The sequence below is a fragment of the Giraffa tippelskirchi genome, chromosome 1 (assembly GCF_054371585.1).
Source record: "Giraffa tippelskirchi isolate mGirTip1 chromosome 1, T2T-mGirTip1v1.2.pri, whole genome shotgun sequence".
NCBI lineage: Eukaryota > Metazoa > Chordata > Mammalia > Artiodactyla > Giraffidae > Giraffa > Giraffa tippelskirchi.
Window position 1 is genome coordinate 91,182,942 of NC_137275.1, and position 27,014 is coordinate 91,209,955.

General features: G+C 38.5%; 1 protein-coding gene and 1 long non-coding RNA gene across 2 annotated transcripts in view; both read left to right on the forward strand.

The window, feature by feature from the left end:
- LOC145503943 (uncharacterized) overlaps positions 1–27,014 on the forward strand; it is a 359,220-nt gene that overhangs the window by 16,437 nt on the left and 315,769 nt on the right. The gene's annotated exons all lie outside the window — the stretch shown is intronic.
- Positions 2,376–4,378, forward strand: LOC145546074 (uncharacterized). Its single transcript, XR_014082641.1, has 2 exons — positions 2,376–3,144; positions 3,530–4,378. It is a non-coding gene; the product is annotated as an uncharacterized LOC145546074 (long non-coding RNA).

A 27,014-nucleotide genomic window follows, 5' to 3' on the forward strand; every position in this document is an offset into this window, starting at 1 on the left:
AGCTACAACTAGAATACCTATAAAATGTGTGCCAGTATAGATGCACAATTCAGAGACAGAGCTAAGATACCTTGAGTGAATAGGAGCTAGCACTCAAAGCTGAGACACAAGCTTGCAACTGCTGTTGTACAGAATGTCTGATGTGGGGGACAGTTGTAGTCGAAGAACTTGTAGTTTGGAACAGAGGTACCTATAGGCAGAGAACTAACTAACCCTCGTTAGGTCAGTTCAAGCACTTACACTAACAGAGATCAGAGCAGCTTTGTAATTGGTTCTAAAAATCATGATAGAAAGAAATATCTATTTCAGCCCAGAATGTCATGGGTCACAACAGAGGTCTGTGGAAGGACAGTACAAGCTGGATGGTGACAGAGACATTTTCCTTAGCTGTTACTGGCTAATGTCTCAGCCTTTCTTAGTGAGGAAGTTTGCAATCAGTGCCAAAACCATATTAGCATTATAGTTTATTAACACACACACATACACACACACATGTATTTTTGCTGAAGTTAAGTATTTAGAAAATTGTATGCCTTACCACTAAAAATAACCTTTTGTATAAATATATGTAGTTCTTAGTCAAAAGACAAATTTTGGTATTGTTATCTCAATGAGAAGTACACGCACGTGAAAATCGCAGGCAAGAATAAAATGGTTGTAGTTGACAGACTTGGTGAGCTGCACATCTGGTGTTGAAATAGTTCTCTCTTGAACTCCAGCCATATACATCCAGTGTCACTTGGGTATCTAATGGTGATATCAGATTTTCTTTTCCATCAAACCTGCTTCTTCTACATTCTAACCTCTCTGAGTATATGGGAATTTCATCTTTCCAGTTGCTTGTGTCGCAACCTTGGAGTTGCACTAAATATTTTTTTCTTTTACACCATACCTTTAAAATATCAGGAAATTCTGTTGGTTTTACATTTAAAATGTCACTAGTATCAGGTGATTTATCTCATCCCTGCTATTACCACTCTTGTCAAAATCACTATCATCTTCTACCTAGATGATTGCAATAACATTAGCTGCTCCCCTTCATTTCATTTTATTTTATCTTAAGTTTCAGAAGCACTTAGATCCATGGCACATTTTAGTGCTCAGTAAATATTTGTAGAGTGGATGAATAAACAAAATATTCTTATTTGCTGTGCCTTATGTGAGTAGGCACTCGTGTCACTTAAGTTTTTCCCAATCATCACTCAGCTGTGACATCAACAGTTAACTTTAAAAAATGGATAAGTTAAAAATTATTATAAAATATATACTGAAATACAATGTCTATATAGTTTAGAGGAAATCATAAAATATTTAGAAAATAAAACATTACTATTAGAAACCTCTTGTTTAGCTTTCCGTAACTATATCCCTTTTCTCTCAAAAAGTAAGACACTGTCCTGAATTTTTATCATTTCTTTACTTTCCTGATAGTTTACCCACAGACTCATGCAATTCTAAAAATATAAAATTTAATTTTGTAATTTTTACTTTTTAAGTATAGAATTATCTTCAACATTTCTATGCAATTTTATTTTTTCACTAGCTTTAGTTTAATTGTCCTATGGTATGCCAATTGGTGTATTTGTAGACTTTCCAAAGAGTATGCCATCTTGTTAAAATTGATCTGTCTGTAGTAAAGCTTTAGATATTACTTTCCCACCTCTACTTTTACCATAGTTCCCCCTTTTTTTCCTTACAAAATAAAGACATAACCTGTGTTTATAGTACCCTGCAGTGTCAAACCAAAAGAGTTAGAAATACTGGACTTGATAGAGTAAATTAGTTTATGTGAGTCTGAAACTGTGATGTCTCTTTGTCCACGGGCATATGCTTACCCACAGACACACTCACAAGACTTCAGGACCAGAGGCAGGCTTTTAATGACTTCAGAAAGTCTTTCATCAGTTACTTTTACTGCAGTGCCCCATCAGAAGACTCAGTGATTGCAGATGTCACCTGAACACAGAAGAGTTTGTACTGCAGGAAAGAGAGACATTGTCAGTCTAGAGACTTACAGGCTTAGCTTGCACAGTTGGCCTTCCTCCCCTCTGGAGATAGAGATGGAGACTTTTGCTCTAGAATGTAAGCAGATCCTCTCTGGGGAGAGCAGTGGGTGTTCTCTAGGTTTGTAATCCCTACAGTGGAAACAGTTTCTCCCAGAGAGATGTCACTAAGATTCTCTGGAGATCTCTGTAACTTTCAAGGCTTGTTTTCCATTCAGTCACCTTTAATCCAGGTTGCTAATAGGGGGCTGCTGCTGCTGCTGCTAAGTCGCGTCAGTCATGTCTGACTCTGTGCGACCCCATAGACGGCAGCCCACCAGGCTCCTCCATCCCTGGGATTCTCCAGGCAAGAATACTGGAGTGGGTTGCCATTTCCTCCTCCAGTGGCTAATAGGGTAATTTTGTTCAAAAAGATCTTTTTGCACAGAAATATGAAAATATTCATAGAACATTGTTTCCTGGCAATATACTGACTAACATAAAGTGTTCTAAATCCTTTTTAAAAATTTTTTTTTGGCTGCACTGGGTCATTTTTGCAGTGTGCGGGCTCAGTTTCCCTGAGGCATGTGAGATCTTAGTTACCCATCCAAGAATTGAACCTGCATCCCCTGCATTAGAAGGCAATTCCTAACCACTGGACAACCAGGGAGGTACCCTAAATCCCTTTTTAGTCAGTTGTTCCCCATTCTTTGCTTTTAACAAATTTGAGGGAATGCTTGAATTGTCAGATGATAGCTCATTAAAAATTATTTTTTTTAACGGTAGATCACTGTGTGATTTGGGCATTTTGACCCAGAAGCCCAGGAGTTCAGATATTACTATTAAAAAACTTTCTGTTCCCATCTGCTTATTTATGAGGCTATGTGTTACCTTACTTGTATAAAAATGAAAAATAGAAACAAAATTGATGCTCATCTATGTCCTATTCTAGCAAAAATTAATACTAATGTGAGGGATTCCCAGGTGGCACTAATGGTAAAGAATCCACCTGCCAGCGCAGGAGACATAAGGGGTACTGGTTCAATCTCTGGTTCGGGAAGATCCCCTGGAGAAGAGCATGGCAACCCACTCCAGTATTCTTGTTTGGAAAATCCCATAAGCAGAGGAGACTGGTGGGCTACAGTCTGTGGGGTTGCAAAGAGTCAGACATGACCGAGCACACATGCATGCATGTAGATATATGAACTTACTGAAAAAATTTGATCTGTTTCTAGGAAAAAAAATTGCTTTCAATAATTGTTAACAAAATGCTGTATTTGTTGTTCAGTTGTGTAGTAATAATTATTATAGTGATAACCTGATCTAGGAGAAAGTGTTAAACCCTTAACTTGGTTCATTTGTTACCTCTTAAAGAACTTTTAAAGTAATTCTCCTCTTACCTTCACCTGCACAGACAACAGATACAATTTTTTCACAGTACTCATGATACTATTGGAGAAGGCAATGGCAACCCACTCCAGTACTCTTGCCTGGAAAATCCCATGGACAGAGGAGCCTGGTAGACTGTGGTCCATGGGGTCGCTAAGAGTCGGACACAACTGAACGACTTCACTTTCACTTTTCACTTTCCTGCATTGGAGAAGGAAATGGCAACCCACTCCAGTGTTCTTGCCTGGAGAATCCCAGGAACAGGGGAGCCTGGTGGGCTGCCTTCTATGGGGTCGCACAGAGTCGGACATGACTGAAGCGACATAGCAACAGCAGCATGATACTATATTTACTTCTCAACTTATTCTTCCGTCTTCTTGTTCTCCTAGAGCCTTTGTGAGTTTGGGTTTGGTGACATCAGGGCTCAGCACGGTACCTGATGGAATATAAATGCAGTAAATGTTTTGTTAAAAGCATATGTACAGAAAGAAGGGGAATCACAGAGGGCTGAGGGAGTCTGAAAGTTATGGAGGAGTCCCAGAAGTGGAACTTATGTTGGACTTCATTGGAAGTTACAATAGGATTAATAGGATGCTCATGGGAGAGTGTATTTCAGAGAGGGGCATATGCAACTTAAGTGTCTTTCTTGAAAATTAGCAATAGATTTATAAGAAAGTAAAGTCATGTATTTGTATTTCACTTTCATTTCCAGCATACCTATAGTTTGGTGGGACTCTTCTGGAGGAAAAGAGTTGCAATAGTGTTAGGTCAGTAAAAATCTGCTTTATTTTCACCCAGCCTCAAAGCAGGTGTTCAACTGAATCTTGTTCTTTTGTTTTGGTTGCTCCTCAAAAACTGTATCATGGGTCACCTAAATTAATATTTAAGAGAAGCTCACATGGAGATGGATTGCCATTTAAAAATGAATTGAATGTCACTGGAACCATGAGTTGAGTAGTAGTCAGTGGTAAGTATTAAATAACCAAAAAGCAAAAAAAAAAAAAAAAGCCTTAATACCAAATCCTACTAGCTGAACCGGCAAGTTAATAAAATGGCATCATGCTCATGGCTTCAATCAGTAGTTCACCTACATCTGTAATCAATTAAGCTAGATCCTCACATTAAATCCCAATCATATTTGCTTATTTCTCTTTAAGGGGTGGTCTGTCTCTGTAAAGTACAAAATGTAGACTTTTATTTCCTTAGGACTTCAGCAGTCATTTAAATTAAATTTTGGTTATTTGATAATGATAATTAAAATTTTCCCATAAATTTATTTATTTTTTTACCATTCTTTAAGCTCCTCTCCAGGTATTTAAGAAATAGCATATACAAACAAAGTAGCTTAAAATTCTTTCTACAAGGCTTTTGATATCAGGATATTATTATTTTAGTTCCCCAGAGAATGAATGCAAGGATATTATCATTTTAGCTGAGAAATAACTCTGCCAGTGATAGTGCTGAGAGAGAAGGTTATGCAAACTCACGGGAAAGCAAATGCTCTGTTCGAGTATTAAAGATTCTTTCTTGACCAGTTGTACTCTCTTGAGCCTTCTGGCTGTACAAACAAGAACAAGAAAAAGAAGGAAAATAAAAAGGCAGCTATTGTTAGCATTGTTAGAATATGTTAACCCATATATTTTCAAATGTAAATTATCAAAGTTGTGCAGCCTGCATATTATTTTTAATTATAGACACAGTAAATGTTTTATTTATTTATTCGCTCATTCAGTAAACATTGAGCAGGCATTATATGTGTGACACTTTCAACTTTCATATCTTCTATGTGTAGGACACTTGCTAGGCTCTTTTAGGAAAGAGTACAAATAAGAGGGACAGTTCCTTCCTCAAGGGGGCTGCCAATATGTGGTCCAAATAGTAAAAGCACACAAGAACTAAATTTTAAAGCAGGGTTAATTTGTGTCACAGTTCAGTTCAGTTCAGTTGCTCAGTCGTGTCTGACTCTTTGCAACGCCATGAATTGCAGCATGCCAGGCCTCCCTGTCCATCACCAATTCCTGGAGTTTAACCAAACTCATGTCCATCGAGTCGGTGATGCCATCCAGCCAATCTCATCCTCTGTCGTCCCCTTCTCCTCCCGCCCCCAATCCTTCCCAGCATCAGGGTCTTTTCAAATAAGTCAGCTCTTCGCATGAGGTGGCCAAAGTATTGGAGTTTCAGCTTCAAGATCAGTCCTTCCAGTGAACACCCAGGACTGATCTCCTTTAGAATGGACTAGTTGGATCTCCTTGCAGTCCAAGGGACTCTCAGGAGTCTTCTCCAACACCACAGTTCAAAAGCATCAATTCTCCGGTGCTCAGCTTTCTTCACAGTCCAACTCTCACATACATACACGACTACTGGAAAAACCATAGCCTGGACTAGATGGACCTTTGTTGGCAAAGTAGTGTCTCTGGTTTTAACATGCTGTCTAGGTTGGTCATAACTTTCCTTCCAAGGAGTAAGCTCTTTTAATTTCATGGCTGCAATCACCATCTGCAGTGATTTTGGAGCCCCCCAAAATAAAGTCTGACACTGTTTCCCCATCTACTTGCCATGAAGTGATGGGACCTGATGCCATGATCTTAGTTTTCTGAACATTGAACTTTAAGCCAACTTTTTCACTCTCCTCTTTCAATTTCATCAAGATGCTTTTTAGTTCTTCACTTTCCGCCATAAGGGTGGTGTCATCTGCATATCTGAGGTTATTGATATTTTTCCTGGCAATCTTGATTCCAGCTTGTGCTTCATCCAGCCCAGTGTTTCTCATGATGTACTGTGCATATAAGTTAAATAAGCAGGGTGACAATATACAGCCTTGACGTACTCCTTTTCCTATTTGGAACCAGTCTGTTGTTCCATGTCCAGTTTTAACTGTTGCTTCCTGTCCTGCATACAGGTTTCTCAAGAGGCAGGTCAGGTGGTCTGGTATTCCCATCTCTTTCAGAATTTTCCACAGCTTATTGTGATCCACACAGTCAAAGGCTTTGGCATAGTCAATAAAGCAGAAATAGATGTTTTTCTGGAACTCTCTTGCTTTTTCGATGATCCAGCGGATGTTGGCAATTTGATCTCTGGTTCCGCTGCCTTTTCTAAAACCAGCTTGAACATCTGGAAGTTTACAGTTCACGTATTGTTGAAGCCTGGCTTGGAGAATTTTGAGCATTACTTTACTAGCATGTGAGATGAGTGCAATTGTGCGGTAGTTTGAGCATTCTTTGGCATTGCCTTTCTTTGGAATTGGAATGAAAACTGACCTTTTCCAGTCCTGTGGCTACTGCTGAGTTTTCCAAATTAGCTGGCATAGTGAGTGCAGCATTTTCACAGCATCATCTTTCAGGATTTGAAATAGCTCAACTGGAATTCCATCACCTCCGCTATCTTTGTTCGTAGTGATGCTTTCTAAGGCCCACTTGACTTCACATTCCAGGGTCTGGCTCTAGGTGAGTGATCACACCATCGTGATTATCTGGGTCGTGAAGATCTTTTTTGTACAGTTCTTCTGTGTATTCTTTCCACTTCTTCTTAATATCTTCTGCTTATGTTAGGTCCATATCATTTCTGTCCTTTATCGAGCCCATCTTTGCCTGAAATGTTCCCTTTGACATCTCATCTCTAATTTTCTTGAAGAGATCTCTAGTCTTTCCCATTCTGTTGTTTTCCTCTATTTCTTTGCAGTGATCCCTGAGGAAGGCTTTCTTATCTGTCCATGCTATTCTTTGGAACTCTGCATTCAAATGGATATAGCTCTCCTTGTCTCCTTTGCTTTTCGCTTTCTTCTTTTCACAGCTATTTGTAAGGCCTCCTTAGACAGCCATTTTGCTTTTTTGCATTTCTTTTTCTTGGGGATGGTCTTTATTCCTGTCTCCTGTACAATGTCATGAACCTCCAATAGTTCATCAGGCACTCTATAAGATCTAGTCCCTTAAATCTATTTCTCACTTCCACTGTATAGTCATAAGGGATTTGACGTAGGTCATACCTGAATGCTTTAGTGGTTTTCCCTACTTTCTTCAATTTAAGTCTGAATTTGGCAATAAGGAGTTCATGATCTGAACCACAGTCAACTCCTGGTCTTGTTTTTGCTGATTGTATAGAGCTTTTCCATCTTTGGCTGCAAAGAATATAATCAATCTGATTTCGGGGTTGACCATCTGGTGATGTCCATGTGTAGAGTCTTCTCTTGCACTGTTGGAAGAGGGTGTTTGCTATGACCAGTGCGTTCTCCTGGCAGAACTCTATTAGCCTTTGCCCTGCTTCATTCTGTACTCCAAAGCCAAATTTGCCTCTTACTTCAGGTGTTTCTTGACTTCCTACTTTTGCATTCCAGTCCCCTATAATGAAAAGGACATCTTTTTTGGGTGTTAATTCTACAAGGTCTTGTAGGTGTTCATAGAACTATTCAACTTCCGCTTCTTCAGCATTACTGGTTGGGGCGTAGACTTGGATTTCCGTGATATTGAATGGTTTGCCTTGGAAACGAACAGAGATCATTCTGTCCTTTTGGAGATTGCATCCAAGTACTGCATTTGGGACTCTTTTGTTGACTATGATGGCTTCTCCATTTCTTCTAAGGGATTCCTGCCCACAGTAATAGATGTAATGGTCATCTGAGTTAAATTCACCCATTTTCATCCATCTGAGTTCGCTGATTCCTAGAATGTCAATGTTCACTCTAGTCATCTCCTGTTTGACCACTTCCAATTTGCCTTGATTCATGGACCTAACATTCCAGGTTCCTATGCAATATTGCTCTTTACAGCATCGAAACTTGCTTCCATCACCAGTCCCGTCCACAATTGGGTTTTCTTTTTGCTTTGGTTCCATCCTTTCATTCTTTCTGGAGTTATTTCTCCACTGATCTCCAGTAGCATATTGGGCAGCTACCAACCTGGGGAGTTCATCTTTCAGAGTCTTGTCTTTTTGCCTTTTCTTACTGTTCTTGGGGTTCTCAAGGCAAGAATACTGAAGCGTCACAAGAGATACACTAACATCTCTTACTTAGTGTTACAGGAAGTCTCTGTAGAGAACTTTCATCTGGTTCAGGTAATCAGAGAAGACTTACGATCATCATAGCTCTGAGCTATTGCCTCATCTGAGTGTGAGCAACAGTTTCACATGAATGTGTCAGAAGCAATTCAAATTTCAAAACACTAAAAAATCCAATGTCAAACCCACAATCTCCCATTTGAAATTACCTCCTCCTTGAGTGTTCTTTGGTGGCATAATCTTGTACTCAGTTTCTTGAGATGAAAATCTAGGAATTATCCTTGATATTTTCTCTTCTACGTCCTGCAATCAACCAATTGACTTATTTTCTAACGTATTTTTGTTTTTATTGAGGTATAAACATTCTAGTCTTAGGTGTACAGCATAGTGGTTTACCATTTATGTACATTACGAATTGGTCACCACAATAAGCGGAGAAGGCAATAGTAACCCATTCCAGTACTCTTGCCTGGACGATCCCATGGACAGAGGAGCCTGGCTGGCTATAGTCCATAGGGTTGCAAAGAGTGCTGAAGTGACTTATCACACATACACGCACTAATATTTATTTTTCTCTGGGCTGGGTTTTTGTTGCTGCACGGGCTTTTCTCTAGTTGAAGTGAGCGATGGCTATTCTCTAGTTGTGGTGCACAGGTTTCTCATTGTGGTAACTTCTCTTGTTGCAGAGTGTGGGCTGTAAGACACATGGACTTCAGTAGTTGGGGCTCCCAGGCTCTAGAGCACAGGCTCAACAGTTCTGGCACACAGCCTTAGTTGCTCCAGGGCATGTGGGATCATCCCAGGTTACGGACTGAACCCACATTGCCTGTATTGGCAGGCAGATTCTTTACCACTGAGCCACCAAGGAAGCCGTTATACTGATTGTTTTAATATTCTAATCCATGTATTACCTCTGTGAGTTAGAAAAAATTTGTTTCAATATGTTTACTCTGCATGAACAGGGAAAATGTGGGTTGTATATGTTGAGCTGTGCATATGTGTGATAACAGCTGTGAATAAGTTATTTACTTATATATGGCTTTGTATTTCTATGTTAATAATACTGAAATGTGGGGGAAAGGGACTTCTCAATTTTCTGGCAGAAAACAAAGAGATGAACAGAATAAGTGTCCTATTTAACAAAGATCCTAGCCTACCTTAAAGAAGTGATACGGAGAAGCCTGGAAACCTTACAGATCTTCCTTTCAACAATATTCAGTTGATCTCAGAGATGTATTTGTCTGGGTGAATTCTTTTTTCTTTAATTTTTACTTTCTTCAGACATAGCATGAACTGATACAGTCTTCAGCTCCACATCACTTTTTCTTTATTGTTAATCTAAATAAATCCACAGCCAACTAGGATATTTGGATTTCGTGAAATTTTGATTATGGCCAATTCAGTTCAGTTCAGTCGCTCAGTCATGTCCGACTCTTTGTGACTCCATGAATCGCAGCACGCCAGGCCTCCCTGTCCATCACCAAGTCCTGGAGTCCACTCAAACTCATCTCCATCGAGTCGGTGATGCCATCCAGCCAATCTCATCCTCTGTCGTCCCCTTCTCCTCCCGCCCCCAATCCTTCCCAGCATCAGGGTCTTTTCAAATAAGTCAGCTCTTTGCATGAGGTGGCCAAAGTATTGGAGTTTCAGTTTCAACATCAGTCCTACCAATGAACACCCAGGACTGATCTCCTTTAGGATGGACTGGTTGGATCTCCTTGCAGTCCAAGGGACTCTCAAGAGTCTTCTCCAACACCACAGTTCAAAAGCATCAATTCTTCGGTGCTCAGCTTTCTTCACAGTCCACCTCTCACATACATACACAACTGCTGGAAAAACCATAGCCTTGACTAGACGGACCTTTGTTGGCAAGGTAACGTCTCTGCTTTTTAATATGGTATCTAGGTTGGTCATAACTTTCCTTCCAAGGAGAAAGCCTCTTCAAATTTCATGGCCTCAGTCACCATCTACAGTGATTTTGGAGCCCAAAAAATAAAGTCTGACACTGTTTCCCCATCTATTTGCCATGAAGTGATGGGACCAGATGCCATAATCTTAGTTTTCTGAATGTTGAGCTTTAAGCCAACTTCTTCACTCTCCTCTTTCACTTTCATCAAGAGGCTCTTTAGTTCCTCTTCACTTTCTGCCATAAAGATGGTGTCATTTGCGTATCTGAGATTATTGATATTTCTCCCGGCAGTCTTGATTCCAGCTTGTGCTTCATCCAGCCCAGTGTTTCTCATGATGTACTCTGCATATAAGTTAAATAAGCAGGGTGACAATATACAGCCTTGACATACTCCTTTTCCTATTTGGAACCAGTCTGTTGTTCCATGTCCAGTTTTAACTGTTGCTTCCTGTCCTGCATACAGGTTTCTCAAGAGGCAGGTCAGGTGGTCTGGTATTCTCATCTCTTTCAGAATTTTCCACAGTTTATTGTGATCCACACAGTCAAAGGCTTTGGCATAGTCAATAAAGCAGAAATAGATGTTTTTCTGGAACTCTCTTGCTTTTTCGATGATCCAGCGGATGTTGGCAATTTGATCTCTGGTTCCTCTGCCTTTTCTAAAACCAGATTGAACATCTGGAATTTCACAGTTCACATATTGCTGAAGCCTGGCTTGGAGATAGAGATGATGTTATTTTTGACTTTTGAACATTCATACTAGCTTCATAGGTGATTGGTCAACTGCTTTTACTATACATTCACATTTTCAAATGAGATTTGTTTTTTTAATCTTGTTTCTAGTTACGGTTTTTGGTTTCCATTTGAAGAAGTCCCTTTTACATTTCTTGTAAGTCTGGTTTAGTATTGATGAACTCCTTTAGCTTTTGTTTTCCTGGGAAACTTTTTAATCTCTTTTTCACTTCTGAATGATAGCCTTCCTGGGTAAGGTATTCTTGGTTATAAATTTTTTCCCTTCATCATTTTGAATATATCATGTCACTCCTTTCTGGCTTGTAAAGTTTCTGCTGAAAAGTCAACTGATAATTTTGTGGGGGTTGCTTTGTACACAGCTAGTTGTCTTTATCTTGCTGCTTTTAAAATTCTCTTTTCAACTTTTGACATTTTAATCATAGTATGTTTGGGTATGGAGACCTTTGGATTCATTTTGTTTCAGACTCTCCCCATGTGCTGAACTTTGATGTTTATTGCCTTGGCCAAGTTAGGGGAGTTTTCAGTAATTATTTTTCAAGTAGGTTTGTTGTCCATTTGTCTCTCTCTTCTGTTTCTGGGATCCCTATCATGTAAATCCTGGTATGTTTGACATCCCAGATGTCACTTACATCTTTTTAATTTTTTTATTAAAATTTTTTTAATCCAATTTTTTATTTTCATTTTAAAAAATTTCTCTTTATTTTTCCTTTACTGGTTGGGTGAATTCCACTACCATGTCTACCATGTCTTCAAGATCACTGGTTTGTTCTTCCACATTCTCAAATCTGCTGTTGATTTTCTCTAGTGTATTTTTCATTTCATTTATTGTATTACTCGGCTCTGTTGTTCTTTTTTACATTTTTTTATATTTTTGTTGAAGTTCTCACTATATTCATCTATTCTTCTCCAAAGTTCAGTGAGCATCTTTATAACTTACTTTTTAAACAGTTTTACTGAAATATATTAATAGTTGATTTACAATGTTGTACCAGTTCTGCTGTATGGCAAAGTGATTCAGTTATATCTGTATATATTCTTTTTCACGTTCTTTTCCATTATGGTTTATTACATATATTGAATATAGTTCTTTGTGCTGTAGAGTAGGACCTTGTTCCCATCCTGTATACAATAGTTTGCATCTGCTAATCCTAAATTCCCAACCCTTCCTTCCCTCACCAAACCCTTTTGGCAAACACAAGTCTGTTCTCTATGTTTGTGAGTCTGTTTCATAGATATGTTCATCTGTGTCGTATTTTGTGTTCTACTTGTCATATGATATTTCTCTCTTTCTGACTTACTTCACTTAATATGATCATCTCTAGGCCCATCCATGTTGTTGCAAGTGGCATTATTTCATTTTTAATGGCTAAATAGTATTCCATTGTGTGTGCATATATGTATGTGCACATATATGTCCTCTTTAGGTGGACATTTAGGTTGCTTCCATGTCCTGGCTATTGTAAATAGTGCTGCTTATGAGCATGCTGCTACTGCTAAGTCGCTTCAGTCATGTCCGTTTCTGTGCGGCCCCATAGACGGCAGCCCACCAGGCTCCTCTGTCCCCGGGATTCTCCAGGCAAGAACACTGGAGTGGGTTGCCATTTCCTTCTCCAATGCATGAAAGTGAAAAGTGAAAGTGAAGTCGCTCAGTCGTTTCCAACTCTTCGTGACCCCATGGACTGCAGCCTACCAGGCTCCATGGGATTTTCCAGGCAAGAGTAATGGAGTGGGTTGCCATTCTTTGCTCCGGCTTATGAGCATACAGGTGCACATATCTTTTAGACTTATAGTTTTGTCTGGATATATGTCCAGGAATTGGATTGGTGGATCATATGGCAACTCAGTTTTTAATGTTTTGAGGAACCTCCATACTGTTTTCTGTAGTGACTGCACCAATTTACATTCCCACCAACAGTGTAGAAGAGTTCCCTTTACTTCATACCTCCTCCAACATTTGTTATTTGTAAAGTTTTAATGATAGCCATTCTGACTGATGTGAGGTGGTTCCTCATTATAGTTTTGATTTGCAATTCTCTAATAATTAGCAATGATGAGCATCATTTCCCTAATAATTAGCAATGATGTTCACTATCTGCATGTCTTTTTTGGAGAAGTATCTATTGATGTCTTCTGTTTTTTGTTGGGATTGTTTATTTTGTTGTTATTGAGTTGTACCTGCTATTTGTTTATTTTGGAAATTAAGTCCTTGTCAGTCACATTGTTTGCAAATATTTTCTCCCAGTCTGTAGGTTGCCTTTGGTTTTTTTTTTTTTTTTTTTTTTATGGTTTCCTTTGCTGTGTGAAAGCTTACAAGTTTGATTAGGTCCCATTTGTTTATTTTTGCTTTTATTTCTGTTGCCTTGGGAGACTGACCTAAGAAAACATTGGTACAATTTATGTCAGGGAATGTTTTGCGTATCTTCTCTTGAAGGAGTTTTTGGCTATCTTATATTTAGGTCTATAATCCATTTTGAGTTTTTTTTTGTGTATGGTGTGATGATGTGTTCTAAACTTCATTGATTTTCACGTGTTTGTCTCAACTTTCCCAGTACTACTAGCTGAAGAGACTGTCTTTTCCCCATTGTGTATTCTTTCCTCCTTTGTTGAAGATTAATTGTCCTTAGGTGTATGGGTTTATTTCTGAGCTCTCTATTCTGTTACATTGATCTGTATGTCTGGTTTGGGACAATACTGTGATGTGATGACTGTAGCCTTGTAGTATTGTCTGAAGTCTGGGAGGCTTATGCCTTCTGGTTTGTTCTTTTTCCTCAGGATTGCTTTGGCAATTCTGGGTCTTTTATGGTTTCATATAAATTTTAGAATTATTTGTTCTAGTTCTGTGAAAAATGTCATGGGTAGTTTGATAAGGGTTGGACTAAATATGTAGATTGCTTTGGAGTGTATGGTCATTTTAAGAATATTAAAGCTTCTAATCCAAGCATAGTGAGTGTCTTTCCATTTCTTTAAATCATCTTTAATTTCCTTGTTTAGTTCTCAGCATATAATTTTTTACCTCCTTGGTGAGGTTTAATTTTAAGCATTTTTTGGAGGTCATTTTAAAAGGAATTGTTTCTTCTCCCTTTCTGATATTTCATTTAGTGTAAAGAAATGCAGCACACTTCTGTATGTCAATCTTGTATCCTACTGCCTTGCTGAATTCATTTATCGTTTCTAGTAGTCTCTGTATAGAGTCTTTGTTGTTGTTGTTGTTCAGTAGATCAGTCGTGTCCAACTCTTTGTGACCCCATGGACTGCAGGTTTTCTATATATGATATTGTGTCATCTGCATATGACAGTTTTACCTCTTCCCTACCAATTTGAATACCTTCCATTTCTATTTTTTGTCTGATTTTTATAGCTAGGACTTTTAGTACTGTGTTGAATAGAAGTGGTGAAAGCATCCTAGTCTTGTTCCTGGTTTTGGTAGGAAGGCTTTCAGCTTTCACTGTTGAGTATTGTATTAGCAGTGTTTGTCAAAAATAGCTTTTGTTATGCTGAGACATGTTCCCTCTGTACCCACTTTCTAAAGGGTTTGTATTATGAATGGGTGTTGAATTTTATCAAACGCTTTTTCTGCCTTTATTGAAATGAGCATGTGGTTTTTGTCTTTTATTTTGTTAATGTGGTGTATCATATTGCTTTTTGTATGTTGAACCATGCTTATGATCCTGGGATGAATCCAACTTTGTCATGGTTTTTTATGTGTTGTTGGTTTTGGTTTGCTAATATTTTGTTAAGAGTTTTTGAATCTGTATTCATCAAAGATATTGACCTGTAATTTTCTTTTTTGGTAGTGTTGTCTGATTTTGGTATTAGAATGATGGTGGCTTCATAGAATGTCTTTGGGAGTGTGTTTTCCTCTTCAGTCTTTTGGAAGAGTTTGAGAAGGATTGGTATAAGTTCTTTGGTAGATTTCACCTGTGAAGCTATCTGGTCTTGGACTTTTGTTTGTAGGAAATTTTTTTAAATTACAGATTCTATTTCTTTTCTGGTGATTGGTCTGTTCAAGTTATTTATTTCTTCTTTTTTCAGTTTTAGTGGGCTTTATGTTTCTAGAAACTTGTCCATTTCTTCTCACTTGTGAAATGTGTTGGCATATAATTGTTGATAGTATTCTACAATTTTTTTGTATTCCTGCAATATCAGGTGTGATTTATCCTCTTTCATTCCTTATCTTGTTTATTTGGGTCTTCTCTCTTTTTGGTGAGCCTGGACAGAGGTTTGTCAACTTTTGTAACTGTTGTTTTTAACTCTTTACCTGATAAATTGCTCATCTCCGTTTCATTTTTTTTCTGTAGTTTTGTCTGTGTTCTTTTCCTTGAAGATCTTCCTTCATTACCTTGTTTTGCCTAACTCTCTGTGTTTAATTCTGTGCATTAGGCATATCAGCTATATATTCTGGTCTTGAAAAGGTTGCCTTATGTAGAAAATGTCCTGTGGGACTCCAGAGTGCAATACCCCCTAGTTACCAAAGCTAAGTGCTTTAGGGGTTTCCCTTGCATGGGCTGTGTGGACCTTCCTGTTGTGGTTGGGCCATAATTGTTGTGGGTATGCTGGTTGGCTGGGTTGGTACCCATGCCAGCCATTGTAATACCTGGCCTGAACTGCTATGGATGCCCTGGTGGGTGGGTCTGGTCCTTGGCTGGCTGTGTACAAGGCCTTGTTGTAACTACTGTGGGTATACTGGAGGTTGGGGCTGGCTCCTTGAGTGACTAGCTGCAAAGCCCAGCCCTGACTGTTGTGGGTACACTGGTGTATGGGCTTGAGTTTCCAGAATGGGAGCTACTTTGAAGGTATATTGGTGCCAGCCACAGCTGCTCACCATGTGGGATGGGATGGGAGCTGTTTGGGAGGAGCCAGTTAGGGTGGGCATGCTGGGCAGGGCAGATTCTTCAGTTCAGTTCAGTTCAGTCACTCATTCGTGTCCAACTCTTTGCGATCCCATGGACTGCAGCATGCCAGGCCTCCCTGTCCATCACCAACTCCTGGAGTTTACTCAAACTCATGCCCATTAAGTTGGTGATTCCATCCAACCATCTCATCCTCTGTTGTCCCCTTCTCCTCCAGCCTTCAGTCTTTCCCAGCATCAGGGTCTTTTCAAATGAGTCAGCTCTTCGCATCAGGTGGCCAAAGTGTTGGAGTTTCAGCTTCAACATCAGTCCTTCCAATGAATATTGAGGACTGATCTCCTTTAGGATGGACTGGTTGGATCTCCTTGCAGTGCAAGGGACTCTCAGGGGTCCTTAGGGGAACATTAATCAGCGTAGGGCACTTGTTGTTAGCTAGATTAATAGAGAGTGACAGAAATGATGCCTTTCAGTGCGGGCCAACTGGGTGGAAGGAAAGTAAAAATAAACTGTACCTGCTAGCACTCTGTCCCTGGAGAAAGTGCCACCAGGTCCCTGCATACCCCTATCCCACACATATGCCCTAAAATTAGTCATACTCTTTCTTACATTATTCATGTGATTTTTAAGCTGCTGCCTTTTGCTACTATTTACAGTGAGTTTCATGAGCCCTTCAAGGGTGGTGTCTTTGTTTCTCACAGCCCTCCAGCTCTCCTGGATATAAGCCATGCTGGTTTTCAAAGCCAGATGTTATGGGGGCTCACCTTCCTGGTTTACATCCACTGGGCTGAGGAGCCTGATGTGAGTCTTGGACACTGTGCTCCTCAGAAGTGACCTTGGTGGCTGTGATATCCCTCTTGTGTGGGTTGTGCACTTGGGATATGAATTCTAATTAGACTGTATTCCTGCCCCTCCTGTCCATCTTGATAATTGCCTTTTCTTTATATCCTTAGTGGTAGAAAAGCTATTCTGCTAGTGTTCAGGTCATTCTCAGAGACAGTCATTCTATGTATCATTGTAGTTTTGGTGTGTCTGTTGGAGATGATGAGTGCAAGATCTTTCTACTCTGTTATATTGATCCAGAACTGCTTCTAACATTTGAATCACTTCTTACCAGTCTTACTACCAGTGTCTTGTTGATTACAACAATCTCCTCATTGACCTTCCTGCTCCTAACTTTTGACTCTTTGATTCATGTGGCACACAGCCATCAGATTGATCCAGTTAAAATGCAGATATGACCATTTATTTCCCTTTTTTGAAATTGCTCAATGATGTGTCATCTGCAGGATAAAGTTCTGTTCCTCCATATTCTATGTTAAGTTCCTTCATGATGTTGTCATCTTTTAATTCTCTAGCCTTAACTTTTAACAGCCATTATACCAAAATTTATGCTCAACAACACCAACTTGTTTGTAGTATGACTTATTCAAAACTCTTCTGTTCTTCTCTGTGGTCACCAACTCCAGTAAGTGTTCTGTGGCCACTGCCAGTCATCTAAGTGATAACTCTCTTGTTTCATGAGAATATGCTATTTCTACATTGTTTTACTATCATGTATGATAGTTGACTGTCATGCTTTCATCACCCACCAGTTTGTGAGGTGTTCTAGGCTAGAGATTCTTTGATCAGTTTGTACCGTGGCATCTAGTTCAGTGTCTGACACAGTAAGCACTTCATGAAGTGGGTCTTGTAGATTGGGGAGGACATTAATGAAAGCAGTCTTTCCCCTTTCTTTATTGTATTAGCAAGACAGGATGATGCACCCTGGAATGGATTAGAGGATAAACATTTTTTCATCATTTCTTTAAAAAAATATGAGAAAAACAGTTTTAAACCATTTAAGGATTTAATGAGATTGTCATAGTCTAACTTATATTAGAGAATCAGACAGAAATCGTAAAGAATTCCCTTACAATATTATGATTTGTTAGTACTTAAATATCATGTTTAATGTGATATTGTTAAATAATTAATAGGTTAATGCATAGCAGCTGATAATCAACTTCACACACACACACACACACACACACACACACACACACACACACACACACACACACACACACACACACACACACACACACACACACACACACACACACACACACACACACACACACACACACACACACCAATCTGGATTTCTTATATTTGATTTTCTCAGTTCTCCTTAGTTTTTTCCCTAGAGGAACATATAGGGAGAAAAAAGGTTAAAAAGTGACTTTATTTGCCAATTGTTACCAGTTCTACTGCAAGTATCTACTTTACTGTTAAATGCTGAAATTATTTGATTGAATTGGTACTTAAAATTATTTGTGGGTTTAAATGTCTGTGATATTCCTTCTTTCAGTTATATGATGGGCAGCTGTGTCTTTGGGTGTCATGGCCTAGAGTTCATATGATTTCAGAGGCTATTTTTTAAGAAAATAAACATAAAATTGAGAATATAAAACAAGCACACAATCTTCATAAGGATTAATGCCAATGAGGAAGCCTAAAACTTAAGATTCGTTATCATCATGGTAAATCTGTACATGCTAGAATTTAAGTAGTAAAGATCAAAACGTTGCTCGTTTTGACCATTTCTTGTTTTCATTTCAATACTCCTCTCAGACTTGACTTAGAGCCAGCATGGTATGAAGACAGCTGAGTTTAGACAACAAAAATAGCATCAATGAATAGGAATTCTACTTAATAGCTGGCATCAAAATTAACTCATTGTCCTTTAAGAAATTCTGACTCTTACTTCCTATACAATATCAATGATTAGAAATGCTACTTGCTGCTCACAGAATCAACATCTACCACAGCATTGCAGATGTCACCATATCAAGGTCCTATTACGTATCTCCATTTCCCAGAAATGTGTAAAGTAACCAGAAAGTTTTGGTACTATCCGATGATCTTGAAGTCATGTCAGTTGGGTCAGTCACTGCAAACATGGTATAACCCACTGTTCTAAGATATGTTTAGCGCCTAAACTAATACAGGAAATATCCTGGACATAAAAGAGCTCCACATCTCATCACATTTGCTCATCCTGATGAACATATCTTTGAAAATAGACTTTATTTTTTAGAACACCCTGGGCCAAATTCTTCCAATTGTTAATATTCACATTAGTATTCATATTGGTCTGGTACATTTATTACAGTTAGTGAAAATTGTTGTTGTTGTCTAGTTGCAAAGTTGGGTCCAACTCTTTGCAACCCCATGGACAACAGCATGATGCCAAGCTTCCTGTCCTTCCTATGTCCTGGAGTTTGCTCCAATTCATGTCCATTGAGTAAATGATGCTATCTAAATATCTCATCCTCTCCCATCCTCTTCTCCTCTTGCCTTCAGTCTTTCCCAGCATCTGGGTCTTTTCTGTTGAGTTGGCTCTTCACATCAGGTGACCAAAGAATTAGAACTTCAGCTTCAGCATCAGTCCTTCCAATGAACATTCAAGGTTGATTTTCTTTAGGATTGAGTGGTTTGATCTCCTTGCAGTCCAAAGGACTCTCAAGAGTCTTCTCCAGCACCACAGTTCAAAAGCATCAGTTCTTTAGTGCTCAGCCTTCTTTATGGTCCAACTCTCACATCCAAACATGACTACTGGAAAAACCGTAGCTTTGACTATGTGGGCCTTTGTTGGCAAAGTGATGTCTTTGCTTTTTAATGTGCTGTCTAGGTTTGTCATAGCTTTCCTTCCAATGATCAAATGTCTTAATTTCATGACTGCAGTCACTGTCCACAGTGATTTTGGAGCCCAAGAATGTAAAATCTGTCCCTGCTCCCACTTTTCCCCCTTCTTTTTGCCATGGAGTGATGGGACCAGATGCCATGATCTTCATTTTTTGAATGTTGAATTTTAAGGCAGCTTTTTCACTCTACTTTTTTGTCCTGTAATGTGAAGTCAAATGGCCCTTAGAAAGCATTACTACAAAACAAAGCTAGTGGAGGTAATGGAATTCCAGTTGAGCTATTTAAAATCCTAAAAGATGATGCCCTTAAAGTGCTGCACTCAATATGTCAGCAGATTTGGAAATGAAACAGTACTAACACATTACTAGCCAAATCCATACTTTATTTAGATTTCTCTGCATAATGTCCTTTTTTCAATTCCAGGATTCTAGCCAGGATAGAACATTACGTTCACTTGTAGTTTTTTCGCTAGGCTCCTCTTGGCTGTGATAGTTTCTAACTTTGTTTTTGATCTTCACAGTTTTGAAGAGTACTGATCAGGTATTTTGTAGGATGCCTCTTTGTTGGAATTTGTCTGGTATTTTTTCTCACGACTAAACAATATTTATGTATTCATGGGAGAAAGGCTACAGGATAAAATGCAATTCTCATCACATCATATTCAGATGTCATATTAAGCTGTTGACTTGATTTGTCATCACTAATGTTGACTTTCATCACCTTGCTGATGTGTGGGTCATGCTTCTCCTTTGTAAAGTTCTTATTTTTTCTTTCCCTTTACATAACTATATTCACTGGAAGGAAGTTACTGTGTATAGCCTGTACTTAAGGAATGGGAAATTATATTTCCCTTTGTTAAGGAAGGAGTATCAGCATAAATACTTTAGTATTTTTCTGCATCAATTAATTTATCTTACTCTTCATATATTTCTTTATTCATTCATTTATGTCAGTATAGGGTTGTGAATACTTATTTTATATTTGGAGTAATTATTCAACACTACTTTATGTTACTCAAAACGTTCCAGCCTTAGCCTCTGGGATCTCTTTCATTTGGTACCTATGCTTCTTTGAAATGTCTTCATCAATGTGAGTTTCTCCTTCCCTTCCTCCAACTTTCTGTCTTTCTCTTTCTGTCTTTCTTTTCAGGCCCATGTTGTTTATTTCCTGTCCCTGTCCTAGCATCGACTGTCTATCCATGCTTCTTTTATTGGAGAATAGTATTAGAATCCAAGATCTGAATCTATGCATTCTCTTCGCCTGTGAGAAATCATTTCATTTAGGCCCTGCCATCTGACATATCAAAGAAATGTATGTGTATATTAACTGGTTTCTATACACAGACTTACAGATATTTCTGTATGTGATCATCTGCATCTGCATTACCCTAAACATGGCTTCCTATTGATGTCTTCAATTCCAGTGCAGTACACATGGGTCATTCAAGGCTCTTCGCCATGCTTATCTATAAATTCTTACTACATCAGTGAGAAATCTGACAGTTACCATCCACTATCCTTTACTTAAATGTCCATTTCTAGTATACTTGTATAATAGTAGCAGACTTGGAAACTATTAATATCAGCCATAGGAAACGAAATAACACTTATGTGCACTTATGTGCATTTCATTTTGTCATAAGTTTTGCAGATTCCATGCATTTCAGGTTCCATGCAAGTCCCCCAACCCTTTCAGTGAGTGCCTCATATATTTATAGTAAACTAGATTTTCCTTTCATAGTCATCATTCCTTTTTGGGATTTTACAATTTCCTAAATTGCTTTTATTCGCCTACATTAAGGTTCACTTTTTGTGCTGTAAAGTTCTTTTCATTTTGACAAATGCATAATGTCATGTATTAATGATAGTGTGAGAGAGTCAATTCCTAGTCAGGTTGATAAGAAGTCCAGGTTCCCCCAGGAGGAGAAAGGGGTCTGGAATTCTCAAGGAAGAGGAAAGGACAATTTTTTTTCCCCCTCTACATTCCTTAGTCAGTCACATAAAACTTAAGCCTCAAACTGATGATTCTACAACAAACAACTCAGTTTAAACTCTGTACTAGGAATTATATAACAACAACTATCCTGCTTGAGGACAGTTTCTCCTTCCTGAAAACCTTCTGACTAATCCTGAAATTTTAGAATGTATATTATGGGAGTGGGTCTGGTAGGATCTTTCTGTTGCTAAGTTCTAATCCTATTATCCTAAAATGTAAATTGTGGGAGTGGGTCTGGTAAAATTTTTACAACCTTGAGACATTCTTTTGATTAATTGTAATAACCAATTAAAGTATATAACTCCCTCACTAACACCAGCAAGGGGGCACTCTCCATCCCCCTTCTGATGTCTGTGTCAGAAGCTTTTTCTGTCCCTTTTCTTACTTTAATAAAACTCTGCTACACAAAAGCTCTTAGGTGATCAAGCCTGGTCCCTGGTCCTGAAGCTAAATCTTCTTCAGAGATCACAAATCTGACATCGTTCACTTTAAGCCATCAGTAGTATCATGCAAAATAGTTTTACCACCACCAATAAACACATTTTAATAACATTATCTTGTTTTTGATCACATGAAATCATTCTATAACTGTATTTATGTACTTCATTTAAGGTTCTATAAGTCTAGAAGAAAGAAATCTTAGCAATATTTTTCAAAATCAAGCAGAGCTCCTATACACATCCAGAATACAATTACTTTAACATTACTGGTCTGAATTCACAAAATAAATAATTTTCACTTCAAAAATTGTGTTCCCAATTCTTCATGTAAAACTTCATTTTTCCTGGCAAATTTGTACTCCAGGGACCATTTTTTTTTTTCCACCGCCCTCATATCCAACATGCCCAGAAGGCCAGCAAATCAAAATGAAAACAAATGCACATCCTGTACAAGTTCAAGTTATTTTTTAATCTTATAAAAACACACCCAACCTGGTGCAATACAAATACAGTATTGAGCAGTGTTTTTCTAATTTTAGAAAACAATGGACTAAATATATCTAACTGCAACTTTTTTCTCCCATAACAGTAGATTTCGATAAATGAAAGAGAAATGGAGATTGCAATAAAGTGAGACCTTATATTAACTGAGTCATAATAATTGATTTAATATTCCTAACAACCATATGATGTGCATACTACTTCTATTCTCATCTTATAGGCAGAGAAACTAAGGAACAGAGGTTAAATAAATTACTCAAAATCATACTGGTATTTATTTACTCAAGTAAACAATGGACATATGACTACTAGAAACTCAACTGATTCTCTTATCCTTTCACCAGAGAAGTAGTACCCTGGAAATATTTTCTGGAGTAAGAAATGCTTCAACTTTTGTCTCAAGTAGGACTGAGATGATATGAGAGAATATTTTGGGCAAATATCATGGCTCCATTGGAATATTGACAGTGTCCTTCTTTGTTTGCCAGATGTGGTTTTGATCTGGCGAAGATTGCACAACATCTGTCAGACAAAACTTTATTTGAGAGAGTGGAACCAGAGAATGGATATGTACTAATAACCAGATATCCGGCTTCCCAAAGAATTATACTTCATTGCACAGGGAAGACAAGCAGCTGGGTTTTGCATTGTGCAATATGCTTATACTGCACTCCAAAACAACCACAAAGACCGCAGCATTAGATTGTGACAGCTCTTGAAATTTAACTGTCTCTACTAATAAACATCAATTTTTAACAACCAAGTTTTTTTTTTTAATGTGCTTGTGTTAAACAAGTGTGAACATTAGTGTATGTATTATAGATCAGTATAAGCTTAAGAGTGTGTGTGTATAAATATATATATATATATATATATATATATATATATATATATATATATAATCCAGCCACCAAGCAAGCCATGTTCCTAAGACTCATTCTGCAAAGTAAGTGAGTGAAAAGTAAGAAGATGATTCTTAGAAAAAGTAGGACCGTTGCAATTGATATGGTAAAAACAGTGGAAACCAGTGTAAAAGTAGAAGTTCCAACCAGGTAATGATGTTCAGAGAAATCCAGAAATAAGACACTTCAGTTCAGTCACTTAGTCATGTCCAACTCTTTGCAACTCCATGGATTGCAGCATGCCAGGCCTCCCTGTCCATCACCAACTCCCGGAGTTTACTCAAACTCATGTCCATTGAGTTGGTGATGCCATCCAACCATCTCATTCTCTGTCATCCTCTTCTCCTCCCACCTTCAATCCTTCCCAGCATCAGGGTCTTTTCCAATGAGTCAGCTCTTCACATCAGGTGGCCAAAGTATTAGAATTTCAGTTTCAACATCAGTCCTGCCAATGAACACCCAGGACTGAACTCCTTTAGGATGGACTTGGTTGGATCTCCTTGCAGTCCAAGGGACTCTCAAGAGTCTTCTCCAACACCACAGTTCAAAAGCATCAATTCTTTGGTGTTAAGCTTTCCTTATAGTCCAACTCCCACATCCATACTTACAATAGTCCTAAAACATCTTTCTTAAACTTGACTAGTCACATTGATGGCTTTGATTTTATCAAGTGTAAATTACCTCAGCATCTTTCTTTCTTTAAGTTGATTTGTATCTTTATCATTTTCTTCTACCCTCCCATCATAAGGAGGGATATGTATACAATGATATGTATACAAGTATATGTTGAGTTCTTACACCTCTGAATCTGCTCCTCTGGGCCTGCCTCATGCATCTCCTGCTTGGTGAACTAAACATCTTTTAGGGGTCCAGTTCCAATATCATCTTTTCTGTAAATAGTGTTTCTCCTTTCCTAGTTTTGAGAAGGACTCTTTCCTTTTTTGTGTCCTCAGAATATTTTGTTACCATTAGCATTTTCACCTGGGAAACTGCTAGAAATAAATACAAGTTGTTAGACCTCAGATCTCAGTGATGCTTTATTGTGTCTGTGCTGCTAAGTACGGTTATCTTGATTTTACACACTTTCATCAGCCTTTTTGGAGAAGGAAATGGCAACCCACTCCAGTATTATTGCCTGGAGAATCCCATGGACAAAGGAGCCTGGTGGGCTACAGTCCATGGGGTCACAAAGAGTTGGACACGACTGAGTGACTAACACACACAGACCTCATTTAAGACCTCCTGAATCAGAAGCAGTAGGGATGGGACCCAACAATGTAGGTATTTTAACAGGGTGTTCATGATGCACACTGAATTTGGGAATTGCTACTTTAGAGCTTGTGACTTTGCAAAATAATTTCTCTGAGCTTCAATTTCATTTTCTATATAAAATGAGAATATCATCACCTCTTCATAGATATGAGATATACTGTATTAGGTAAACAGTAGATGGTAAAATATTATTATGCTGTTTTTTATAGTGTGTCATTGAGGTTTTTAGACAGTTTTCCAGTACATGTAGCTCAAGAATCCTTGATAATGAGTAGGTAATTTTGTAATCTTTTCTAAATACACAAAATAGCATACCATAAAAGGCAAAGAATCATAAATTCAAATTCTGTATAGCAGATACTCCATAAACAAATCCAATAGACAAAAAAATTTTAATATTGTAGTGTTCATATTACATTGAAGGTTAAGTCTCTATGTCTTCTAGAAAAAATCTGTGTCTCCTTAAAAACTGGGGCTTCCCTAGTAGCTCAGCTGGTAAAGAATCTGCCTGCCAGTGCAGTAGATGGAAGAGATGTGGGTTCAATCCCTGTGTCAGGAAGATTCCCTGGAGAAGGAAATGGCAACCCACTCGAGTATTCTTGCCTGGAAAATTCGATGGACAGGAGAGCCTGGCTGGCTACAGTCCATGCAATCACAGAGTCAGACACGACTGAGCACACATGCCTCCTTAAAGCCCAGCGCTAGCACTTAGTGTATGGTAGATAATCTGTAAATATCTGTTGAATGAACAAATAGATTAAAAAAAATAGTAGCACATGAATTATTTGCTGATTCTCAGCTTAATTCTGTTTATCACAGAGTCTTAAAAATTATTTAGTGTCTTTTGAAAATTCCTGGAAAATCACCATTGTTTTGGGATCTGCTACCATTTTTACCTATATGCTTAAATGCCAAAACACGCCCTCATAGCCTATATTTTTTTCTATTCCAGCTCCTTCATGGCATTTTGGGGTTTCCTAAAGGAAAGTTTGCTTTAACTTGACTGCCATTAAGGCAACTGGCATAAGGCCGTGCCCTAATGGAGGTGATAGGTTGGGATCTGTGATATAGGTATCGCTGTTCTTTATCTTCTTCCTGTTTTAACTTTGTAAGATAACCCACAGAATCCTGGGGATGTAATTCAACTTTATGAATGTTCACCAACTTGTGTTGTCTGTTTTTCCTTGTTTTGACTAAATGAATACTTCTAGTTAGGTAATCGTGCATTATTCTTTTAGCTGAAATGATAATAAACTATTGAACGCTGTATGGGGAGAGCACGTACCTGGTTTTTCTAACAAGGAGGGTTATCAGATTGTGTTGCGGACTTCAGTCTGTGTTCAGAGTTTGGAGATGCGGTTCTTTACTGGAGCTTTAGAGTCCTTTTCACAAAGCCTTCTATTGTATATCTGGTATTTTTTTCCCCCTCTCTGGGAGATCATCATTATGAAGAGAAAGACTGTAACATATCAGGATAAGGAAGAGAAGCTTAACCCTAACTGGGGAGATTGGGATAAACTTTTTGGAAAAGGGGTTGGTTGGTTTGTTTTTGTGGATTCCTAAATATGGATAATTTTTCAACAGAGCTGAGAGGAAACTAAAACTGTGTGTGAGGGAAGTCCTGGATAGAGGAGAGAGTGGGATGTGCTAAGGAACAGTGAGTAATGTAGTGACGGGGATGGGACAGGTATGCTAGGTGATCAGGTTGGAAAGTGGGCTGTGCCAGGTTGAGGAAGGTCTTCCTTACACATTTACAAGCATGAACTCCATATATAGTAAGGAGTTACCAATGGACTGACCATAGGAGTCCTGGAAGTCAAAGAAAGGATCTTTTGTTTCTAATAGTTTTTCAAGGTCCGTTCATGCTGAAACTTCTGTGTTTTGTCTCTGAGATGCCATGTTGTAGCCTGGAATTAACTCTTTTAACATGAGGTGGTTTGGATGGGTTTCTGCCAAAACAGATAAACAAAAGTATTTCAATTAGGATACTGTGATAATTAATTTTATGTGTCAGCTTTACTGGCCTGAGAGATATCTAGATAGCTGGTAAAACATTATTTCTCAGTGTGTCTATGAGGGTGTTTTGAGAAGAGATTAACATTTGAACTGGTAGGCTGACTAAAGAAGCCCTGCTGTCACAAAGGGAGTGGACATCTTCCTGTTTACTCTGTGGCCTCTGTAGAACAGAAGAAGCAGAGGAAGGACAAATTTTCTCTCGTCTTGAGATGAGATATCCATCCTCTCCTATCCTGGAATATTGGAGCTCCTGCTTCTCAGACCTTCAAACTTGGACCAGGACTTACATTATGAGTTCAGCAGATCAGAGACATTTCAGCCTCCATAATGGC